This window comes from Labeo rohita, chromosome 2 (assembly GCF_022985175.1).
Source record: "Labeo rohita strain BAU-BD-2019 chromosome 2, IGBB_LRoh.1.0, whole genome shotgun sequence".
Taxonomy (NCBI): domain Eukaryota; kingdom Metazoa; phylum Chordata; class Actinopteri; order Cypriniformes; family Cyprinidae; genus Labeo; species Labeo rohita.
The window spans coordinates 28,529,618-28,540,134 of record NC_066870.1 but is presented as its reverse complement, the minus strand read 5'-3'; the positions used below and the strand labels follow the sequence as shown (position 1 = coordinate 28,540,134).

At 33.7% G+C, this 10,517-nt stretch overlaps 1 long non-coding RNA gene across 1 annotated transcript; it reads left to right on the top strand.

Moving 5' to 3' along the window:
- Positions 1-7,162: 7,162 nt before the first annotated feature.
- On the top strand, positions 7,163-9,933 carry LOC127175196 (uncharacterized). The gene is made up of 3 exons (XR_007828956.1): positions 7,163-7,287; positions 7,384-7,524; positions 8,703-9,933. It is a non-coding gene; the product is annotated as an uncharacterized LOC127175196 (long non-coding RNA).
- Positions 9,934-10,517: the final 584 nt, after the last annotated feature.

The window sequence follows — 10,517 nt, the reverse complement described above, 5'->3', positions numbered from 1 at the left end:
AAAAAGAAGAAAAAGAAAATAAAAGGTTTCATTGATCCAAAAGGGTTTACAGCCTAATGTCATGGCAGATCATAGAAGAACCATTTTTAGTTCATATGATGCCATAGGAAAACATTTATAATTTTCATGCTTCTGTAGAAAAACATCTGTTCTGGTGCTTCAAAGAACCCCAGATGGCTTCAACTTTCTTCTGATAAAGAAATGGTTTTTCAAAAATGAAAATTTACTGTTAATTTACTTATTTTTATGTCCTTCCAAACTCATGTGACTACCATAAAAAAATATATATATATATATGTACAAAATGTAAAATATTTTTTATTTTAGTTTTATCTAATATATATATATATATATACACTATTTACTATTTTAAAGTAAAAAAGTAGAAAAGTAAACTTTTCAGCATCATTACTCCAGTTTTCATATGATCATTCAGAAATCATTCTAATATGCTGATTTGTTGCTCAGGAAACATTATTATTATTATTATTATTATTATTATTATTATTATTACCAATATTAAAAACAGTTGCCTACATTTTTCAAGATTCTTTGATAAATAGAAAGATCCAAAGATCAGCATTTATATATATATAAAAAGCTTTTGTAACATATATACCATTCAAAGCCTTGGAGTCAGTATAATTTGTATTTATTTATTTATTTATTTATTTTTTGCAGAAAGAAATGACAGAAATTAATACTTTTAGTTAGCAGGATGCTTTAAATTGATCAAAAGTGACGAGAAAGAGATTTATAATTTACAAAAGATTTCTACTTCACATAAATGCTGTTCTTCTGAACTTTCTATTTATCAAAGAAACCTGAAAAATTCTACTCAGCTACTTTTGAACATAATAATAACAATAATAACAAATGGTGTTGAGCAGCAAATCAGAATATTAGAATGATTTCTGAAGGATCATGTGATTGGAGTAATGATTCAGCTTTGAAAACACAAGAATACATAATATTTTAAAATATATTCAAATAGAAAACAGTTATTTTAAACAGCAAACATATTTCAGAATGTTACTGTTTTTGCTGTACTGCTGTACTGTATCAAATACATGCAGGCTTGGTGAGCAGAAGAGGCTTCTTTAAAAAAACATTAAAAACCTTACTGTTCAAAAACTTTTGACTAGTGTATATATACCCTCCGCATGTGATATTGTGTTTCCATATCTAGGGTTTCTGTTTCCTCTGCGTTTTTAGAAATATGACATGTCCCATACAAGCCGAATAACCTGTGATAAGAATAACAGAGCAAAAAAATAGACTTGGATGTCAGTGTTTAACATCAGTTTTTAAACATTTGCTCGGCCACATTTTGAGCGCAGACCACAGCAGTTGTGCACGGAAATAAAGCAGAATAGGACTCCCTTCTGTTTCTCTTATCCTCCGCATCTCACTGCTCAGTTTGTGTGTCTGTGTGTTCTGGCCATTTTGGCTTTGCTCATGAAGAGAAGCCCACCAGAGGATGAAAACAACACAAATCAATCGTGCTGATAGCCTCCCTCCCTCTCCGCTCAGAGGCCAGCAGCAGTGATATATACCAGCACTTTACAAAGGAAAACACACAATAAATACTTGCAATATAAACATATGTCAGATGAATAAGAGAGAGAGAGAGGGAATGGCAGGGAGGGAGAAACAAAAGAAAAATGAGGACGTGAGTGATTTATCGGCAAGGATGAAACACGCGGCTTTCAAAGAGAAGTATTCGGTCAGAAAATTGATATACGAGCTGTTACAAATACTTCCTCTCTTTGTTATGAAACGCTCCGTGACATGTCTGATAAAGATGACCTGATAAAAACATTTAGTGCCATGGAACATCATGTTTCACTTCATTCACAAACAGTGGGCCTTTTGTGCGAAATCGAGGGTAATATCAACAGTTCTGGCAGAAGACTAAAAAGGCATGACATGCTGTATAAACACTTATTAGGAAGAGACAGAAAGGAAAGATGGAATTCAAACTCTGCCAATTCATTACATGTTCAGGTCTGCCATATTCAATTCATACTATTCAGACACAGTACAAATGATAGATATATGATATATATATAGATATATGAATCTTTTCACATTGAAACATTGATTACTAGAAGGTTTTTTATTTGAATGAATGTTTCCGTGAAGATCATTCAACATCCATGGAAACTTTTCTTTGTACAAAAGCTTCTTTATATAGCAAAAGGATCGTCAGATTGTTCTTTTAAGAACTCTTTACTAAAAGGTTCTTTTAGAAAATAACTTTTTTTCTTGTGGCGACATGTACACTACCAGTCAAAAGTTTTTGAACAGTAATATTTTTAATGTTTTTTAAAGAAGTCTTTTATGCTCACCAAGCCTGCATTTATTTGGTCCAAAGTACAGCAAAAACAGTACAATTTTGAAATGTTTTTTACTATTTAAAATAACTGTTTTCTATTTGAATATATTTTAAAATGTAATTTATTCCTGTGATTTCAAAGCTGAATTTTTAGCATCATTATTCCAGTCACATGATCCTTCAGAAATCATTCTAATATTCTGATTTGCTGCTCAAATAAAAACATTTTTTTTATTATTATTGCTATGTTCAAAAGAGCTGAGTAGTTTTTTCAGGTTTCTTTGATGAATAGAAAGTTCAGAAGAACAGCATTTATCTGAAATAGAAAACTTTTGCAACATTGTAAATTTCTTTATCATCATTTTTGATCAATTTAAAGCATCTTTGCTAAATAAAAGTATTAATTTCTATCATTTCTTTCCCAAAAGAAATTATACTCACTCTATGCTTTTGAATGGTATAGTGTATAATATTACAAAAGCTTTTTATTTCATATAAATGCTGATTTTGGATCTTTCTATTCATCAAAGAATCCTGAAATGTACTCAATTGTTTTAAATATTGATAATAATAAAAAATGTTTCTTGAACAGCAAATCATCCTACTTCTTAAGGATCATCCTTTAATCACAGGAATAAATTACTTTTTAAAATATATTCAAATAGAAAGCAGTTGTTTTAAATAGTAAAAATATTTCACAATATTACTGCTTTTGCTGTATTTTGGAACAAATAAATGCAGGTTTGGTGAGCAGAAGAAACTTCTTTAAAAACATTAAAAATCTTACTGTTTAAAAACTTTTGACTGGTAGTGTAAATCTTTAATTTACAGTTTTCAAGCAATTCATGTAACTATGTCTCAAAAACACTGATTCACTTAAGAACTGTGTGTTGCTCAGAGATGCTAAAATTCCTGTTGCGACTTTGTTTGGACTATTTTCACTGGCAAATCAAAAACAGCCAAGGTGACTGGAAATATTGTGTCTAAGTTACATAAAAAGCAGTATCGCACTTGGAGTCATGCTGTTGGTCTAAATCAGCACTCTTGTATGTGTAATATTGCGTAAGTATAAATATATACAGTATATATCAAAATATTGTATTATCATCCGATACCATCACTGAACCATGGGACTACTAGAGTGCGTGTAAGTGATAGTTACGCCTCGTTTTTACTGCGACTTCTCTTTCAAGTTCCCACAGTTCTGTACTATTCCGAGGTGCACGTTCTACCCATAATGCTGAGTTGTAGCGTTCACTGTGGGTCTTCTCATTGGTTAGTTTGTGCAGCTGTGTCAAAGGGAAAAGCAGCTCTCTGAAGGGGCACAAAGGCTAGAATCCACCTAGAGACTCCACTGTGCTCAGGTTTCCTCTGTTGCGCTCACTCCTGCGGCCACATGCTGCCCAGACTCGGCCCTCATACAGTGGGAAGGGAAAAGGCTGAGCAGAGGAAAAGAAAACGAGGGAGAGAACAGGGTAGAACTTGAAGGTGAAGAGAGGAGCACCTCTGTGATGACGGCACTCTTTCAGGACAGGAATTCCTCCCTCTGCGTTTGATTGTTTTTCTTCAAAGCGGACAATGACGGCTCACATATTTCATCGGGCAGTTTGGGACAGACATTCGCTTTCAGATGGATCCCCAGTTCCACTTGTTCATATAAGGGCATGTGAACAAATATGGCTGGACACAGACGCTCACAATCCAGTTAGTTCTGGTAGTCTTCACTTTGGATTTGTGTTTAGTTGTCGATCACATGACTTTAGTTGCACTTGTTCATTGCAGTAATTTAAAAGTACGCTAAAAATAAATAAGGCTGTAATTAGCCAACCACTCAGCAATCCAAATAAATTATGATATGGTTTATGATGATATACTGCACTTGAGGAGCTATTTTAGCACCTCTTGTGGTCAGGAGTGAGAACCACATAGACTTAAGAAGCAAGTGTTTCTCAAGACTCCTGCTGGCACTTTAGTTGGGCAGCCATAACGGCAGTTGTTCTGTGAAAGCGTGGCTGGTTATTGGTCCTGTGGTTTATGATCTACCCCACCGCCGCTCTGTTTGATGTGCAGGTTACAGTGGTTTAGGGGTATTATGGGACACCTGATCCGGGCGGTTTTCTTCAGCCCCCTGCTAGAGCTTTTGACGACTGTGAGTGAGGAATGACAAGCATGAGGGAAATGTCTGGGATCATGAATTCACAAGAGAGACACAAAGCCATATGGAGGACTTTCATGTGTGCTACAGTGATACGATCAAGTATAATTAGACCACGTTAAAAATATTGCACGCAGAGTATATCTGAATTTACATCTCAAAAAGAGATGAGTCGCACTGTGAGTTTAATCATAAAATCATTGCAGCACATTGGAATTCTTGCATGGTTGCTAACAAAAAATACAAAAAAAAAAGAAAGAAAGAGAAAAAGCCACGGTATTACAAAATTACAGTATTTTATAATATAAAATCATATACAATCATAGTAGAATCCAGCGTTGAATAGAACCAAATATGGATTGAGATATATATATATATATATATATATATATATAAATAACAATAATAATAATAATATTATAATATTATACTAATAATAACTACAGTTAATATTTTTGATTGCCAAATAAATAATTATATTATGTTTCCTCAGTGCTCATTGTCACAAATTTATTTTATTTAACTTAAAATTATAATTTACTATTCAAAATGAATTTATTATTCTGCATTATTTCTAGGTCCTTAGTCCAGTTTAATTTATCAATAATAAAAAATGTATTTAAAAACTTAATTAAAAAAATATTAAAATTAATTTGAAATTAATTTACATAAAAAATATGTGACAACACTAGGCAAATATGGCAGCAAAAAAAAAAAAAAAAAAAATAAATTAAAAATTAAATTAAAATAAAATAAATAATTATAAAAAAAGTGATAGGACCATGTCGAAAAAACCCATGATATTATACACACTATTAAATATTTTATCATTAATAATAATAATAATAATAATAAAAATTATATATATATATATATATATATATATATATATATATATATATATATATATATATATATATATATACATACACACACAATCATAAGTAGAATACAGCCTTAAATAGAATTTAAATTTGGATTGATATTACAATAAATAAATAATAATAATAATAATAATAATAATAATAATAACTACTATTAAAATTCTTGACTGCCAAAAATGCTGAAGCTTTTTTCACAAATAAATAAATAGTTATATCATGTTTGCCCAGTGTACACTGTCACACATTTATTTTATTGAACATAAAATTATAATTTACTATTCAAAATTAATTTATTATTCTACACTATTTCTAGGTCACTAGCCAAAAAAGTAAATAATTTAATTTAATTTATTATTATTATTTTTTTTAAATAATAAAATTATTACAAATTTACTACAATTAGTTTGAAATGAATTTACATCAAAATTTGTGACAACACTGGGCAAATATGGCAGCAAAAAAAAAAAAAAAAGAAGCTAAATGGAAGGATTTTCATTAGTGATCTTGTGATCTCGGACACCACTCAAAATACCATAGTATTATGATGTGATACCATTACTGCACCACAGTATTATTTAGATGTATGTGATGACACAAACCAGCAGAACTCTGGGAAGTGTTATCATTACACAAAGTGACACTAGAGGTGCTCTGACTTCCGTGCGCGAGAACGCTGGTGTGGCTCGGCAAGAGGAAGACAGACATTTGCGGTGTTGCTGCGTTAAGTCAAAGTCAAATCCCACCGCAGAATTCACAGACATTAGCACAACTCACAGAAACCTGTTAATGCTTCCTTATGCCTTATCCAGCTGCCACAGTCATTCACACACACGCACACACACATATACATCCACAGGCCATAGGGAGTAACCCAGAGCTTGAAATGTATTACTTTACAGTGTGTCATTACTGTTCTTTTATTCCCACTGCATTAAGACGGATTTGAGATATATTTAACCGCCACCTAAGATGGGAGGGGAAACAGTCCAGAAGCCAAAGGACTCCCTGCCAAGGAAAGTCCTGAAAACTTGATGTATATCATTATAAAGCCCCTATGAAGCCGGACCGCCACCTTCACAATGCCTGCTTATGCTGGAGTGCGTAAATTATTGCAAAGCCTGACGGGAGAAAACAAGATACGCTGAGGTAAAAAGGAGGGAAGCGATCTGAAAAAAGAACGAAAATTGGCCCGGTTAAAAATAATACGAACATTTCCACATTTTAATTCGCATAACTGCAATAAAAACCGGCTAAAAGGTCAAAGCTGTCTAAACAGAAAACAAAGAAATCAATTATATCATTATAATGGCCAAGCTGACAATTACACTCCGAACCGCTGCCATATGAGCTTCAACAATATTTGCGGAAGATCAAGTACATCAAAAAATGAGGGAGCTAAAGACAGAAAGCAGAAAAAAATGCCATAATTGTCATTGAATATCCCGGCTCTTCAGAAGAGAGCTCTGAACCTGCGGGGAGAACTCAGACGGAGCGATTACTGATGTTTTTATTGCAACCGAATACGCCGGCGCAATAATTGACTGCCTGTAGGAAATATGAAACTTTTATAGATAGAGTCTCCGGGCCAGCAAAGAGTCAGCGAACGTTTGAAGCATCGGGTTAGTTGGCACAGATAGAGACGTCGAGATTGAAGCCGTTTACAGATGAGTCAATGAGTGCAAACAGGCATAGGACTAACAGGTGCAGAGAGAGAGCTGTCAGCCGTTTCCCTGCCGGCGCTCCGTAATGAGGATGTATCTCGTGGTGAGAGAAATTTATGGCGCTGCAGTTGCCCGTGTCTGTTTGGGAGCGAGCGGTGTGAGAAAACAAGAAGCGAGGAAGAGCCGAGATCGGTTGAGGGTGTGAAAGAGAATCGAATCCTTCAGTGGTCCTTCTCTGACGTGATTGGGGTAAGGCGAGGATCAATGAAACCTTGCTGTTGGGTGGAGCATCATGGGTAGATTTGAATCTGAAATCTTTTCTTTTGTTTGCGCCGCCACTGGCAGATCTAAATGAAAAGACAGAGGACTCAAAGGACGCGGCAGAAAATGAGACGTGAAGTTTACGGAGAACAAGAAAGACGTCAATGAAGAAAGTTTGGAGAAGTTTCGGGTGGAATCTGAAGTGAGACGTTCCCCCTCCACCTTGTGAGCCTCCCTCAGTTACGTTTGATTTATAAAACACTGACTTTCAAAGTTAGTCTGTCTGTGTGTGCGTTTGTGTGTGTGTGTGAGGCACACTCTGCAAATTCGTGCTGGAGGAAAGGCAGCCAGAAAGCAGGCATCAATCATGTTGATAGAGTCAGCCTGTTGGTGTGTGTGTATGTGTTTTTTGTACGAGAGAGCGTGTCTGCTTAAGTGTACTCGAGTATGTTTACTAGAAGGGGGATTTCGGCACAGCCTCAAGTTTGAACACACTGAATTAGTCAGTATACAGGCTGTAGATCCAAGACAAATAATGTAACAACGTGATTGGTCACCCCTCACCTCAGACACCTCCCCTCCCCTAGCCTTACCCATTAGAGCTAAGTGAACATTAAATCAAAAGTAGTTTTTTTTTTTTTAACCATTTACGATATTGTTAAATATACCACACCATTCAAATCTTCAAAAAGGGTCAGTTTTTATCTATTTAGTAAGAAATGAATAGTTTTATTCAGCAAAGATGCAATAAATTGATCAAAACTGACAGTAAAACATTTATAATGTTACCAGAAAAGCCATTTTAAATAAATGCTGTTCTTTTTAACTTCTCTATCCATCAAATAATCCTAAATATATATATATATATATATATATATCAGAGATTGCGCTAGACTTCAACGTTGTCCATCATTTTGATGAACAGGGTCGTAAAAATTCTGTCATAATCTATTATTACCCGTCATTTTAATTTTCATATTTTAATTAGAATAACACATTTGATTGCTTTTATTTTGTTCACATGTTCTTTTTTTAATCATGAACGTACAGGACGACAGCGCAATGTTTAAAAACAGCAAAATAAGCTAGGGCTGGGTTAAAAAAAAAAAAAAAAAGATTTTTGGTCTGTGCTGTTTTCAGTTGATGAATGGACAGTACATAGTGCGTCTTCCCTCCAATAAATAGCAATAGGCTAGGCTTTGTGTTACTTTTGATATGAAACAAAGTCTCAGATTTCAAGTTCTGTGAATTTCCTTTGTAAATTCAAGCAATAAATACCATTTTGGCGCTCTTTAATGTGGCGTGATAGATCTTTGTAGTTTCTGTGCACTCGCTTGTGCATAATCAAACGCATAGCAAAACATTTGTGATTATAGATTCGTTTTTTTTTTACTGTATCCTAGGCTCTGCTGCCAGACTGGAGCGCATTTGCCACCAACTGGACAGGAGGGGGAATTACAGCTACAATTTACAATAGATCACCCTCAGCGTAATCTGTCAAAATGACAGACGGCCTTCAGATTTTTCCGTCACTGATTAAAAATTTCTGTCAATGATGGAGAATTTTCGGTTAACGCGACCTCTTATATATATATATATACACTCCCCTCCAAATGTATTGGAAGAGTGAGGCAAATTCCTTTATTTTTGCTGTAAACTAAAAACATTTGGATTTGACATCAAAAGATGAATATGAGACAAGAGATCAACATTTCAGGTTTTATTTCCAGGTATTTACATCTGGATTGACTTAAACTAGATTTAAGTGAATAAGACTTAATATTTATTTGCAAATACTTTGCTTGCAATAATTGCTTCAAGCCTGTGACCCATTGACATCACCAAACTTTAGCCTTTCTATCACTTTGGTCTTTGTCTCATCAGCCTCTGTACTTTCTGGCAAATTCCAGCCTGGCCTTCTTATTCTTAGGAGTCTACCCATTCCAGGTCTGTTACTTACTACACTAGTGGTTTCTTTCTTCCTTAGGATATTGCACTGGCTATAACCAATGTTTGTGCAATGCATCTTCTCTCGGCTTCACAATCACTTGTTTTTCACCCATAGACAGCTCTGTGGTTTTCATGTTGGTTACACGTCTAACTACAAATGCTGCCAAAACCCAAATCTGAAACACAGCACATTCAGTGCTATTTATATTTTGAATGATCAATGTATTAGGACACACCAGAGCTACAAAACACACCTGTCTGTCACATGTTCAAATACTTTTGGTCACATGAGAAATGGGTGGGTTCAGAAAATATGTGCTCTCTTCTAAGTTGTGTACCAGATATATATCATGATTTCCACAAAAATAGTAACACAACTGTTTTCAACATTGATATTAATAAGATTCCTGAGGACCGAACCAGCATATTACAATGAAGACTTAAATAATGAACGCTGAATAATTCAGCTTTGTCATCACAGGAATATCTTATTATAGAAAGTAATTATTATAAATTGTAATAATATTTCACAGTATTACTGTTTTTACTGTTTTTGATCAAATGCATGAAAATAAAAGCAAAAAATACAAAAACAGTTATGAAAACAATTGTTCCTCTTAATTTCGAGTTTACATCTTGCAGTTCTGACTTTTTTTCTCAGAACTGCAAGACACAGACTCGCAGTTCAGACTTTTTTTCTTACAATAGTGAGACATAAACTCGTAATTGCAAATTAAAAAGTCAGAATTGTGTCAGAAAGTCACAATTCACGGTTCTGAGAAATAAAGTCAGAATTACAATCTAAACTTACAATTCTGAGAATTTTCTTTTTTCTCAGAATTGGAAGTTTATATTTCACAATTGTGACTTTTTTCTCAGAATTCCAACTTTATATCTCGTATTTCTGACCCTATAATGTACAATTGTGAGTTATTAAGTAAGAATTGTGAGATATAAACTCACAATTCTGAGACTTTATAACTCGCAATTGCTAATTTCAGAAAATAGTTCTTTTAAATTGTAATAATATTTCACAATATTACTGTTTTTATTATTGTTTTTGTTCAAATACATGCAGCCTTGGTGAACAAAAAAAAATTCAATAAAAATGAATATTTTACTAATACATTGTTTTAAAATGTATTTATTAAATAGTGTTGGAATGATCTGTTCAGTTGTAGCTTTCTTGATTTAAATTTAAAAGTAAACAAATAAATAAATCAACCAGATATTTAAAAAACTCCCAAAACTTTTTGTGTGCTAAATGA